Source organism: Penaeus monodon, chromosome 32, assembly GCF_015228065.2.
Source record: "Penaeus monodon isolate SGIC_2016 chromosome 32, NSTDA_Pmon_1, whole genome shotgun sequence".
Classification (NCBI taxonomy): domain Eukaryota; kingdom Metazoa; phylum Arthropoda; class Malacostraca; order Decapoda; family Penaeidae; genus Penaeus; species Penaeus monodon.
Window position 1 is genome coordinate 13,706,158 of NC_051417.1, and position 1,083 is coordinate 13,707,240.

Genomic DNA, 1,083 nt, shown 5'->3' on the forward strand with positions numbered 1-1,083 from the left:
CGCGCGCACATATGTATGCACAGAGTAACCAACTTCCCGTTATCGGTGCATGCTAAAACCGTCGTAGAGGTCATCACCGTAAATGGAAGCATGTATTTATTTCTCATTCCATCTCTCTCGTCATATTCCGCTTTCAGTCAAGGTGTGATCTTCCTCGATCAAGGACTCGAAGGTTTAAAAATAAATCCTGCAAAATATTTAGATCGTGTCACTTATTCCAATTTTCTTTTCTTATGATTCTACGTAAACTCACGCCCTGTGTATGATCATTATCAACACAAGAAGTTATGGAAATGTGGTATCTTTCCACTTCGGAATGATAAATTGATAACGAAGATATTTTTGTTTCGGATACATTTCTTACATACAAATCATTGATGATTTGATTAGATGGAAGACAGATGAAGTTATGAATTGAAATGAATATCTTGCAATATCTAATCGCTCTGAGATATTACCTGACCTGTACCATATTGATAAGAATTTTGCCCTTCTAAAATATGACAAAAAACCGTCTAACAAGTGGCCTCTGATTTCTTTAGTTAACATTTCATCATGATATGCTGTCAGCAGAACTGTGACTACGTGAACCTATTTCCAGTTTATTAACGAATATATAGTGAGTGACCTTCCAGGAAGCAGCAAAAGGGTCACCACAAACCACCATATGGGAAGCACAGTGCAAAGGTCTGCCTAAATGTCTAGCCTTCCTCGTTTCAGTGTTTTGGTTCTAACGGTCTCACTTTCTAAGAAAATCTACCATTGAGCTTCTGTTTTCATTCACACCACTGTGTACACTTACTCAAATATAATTTCAAACACGTCAGCTTAGCCTAGCTCCCTTTCGCCAGTGAATATTTCAGGATTTTCATATTCTGGAAACGTATTTGGTCCACGCCATGACTAGGAATAGTGTAGATTAGCATGACCGATTTCTTCATTATTATCCTAATATTTTTATATCTATTATCAAAAAATTTAACTTTATTCTTGCAGTATTCCATCAGAACATCCCCTATATTCTATGGTGAGTCGAATATTACGGTACGGTCTGTTCATGATCAGTGTTGCTTTCACCTCTAA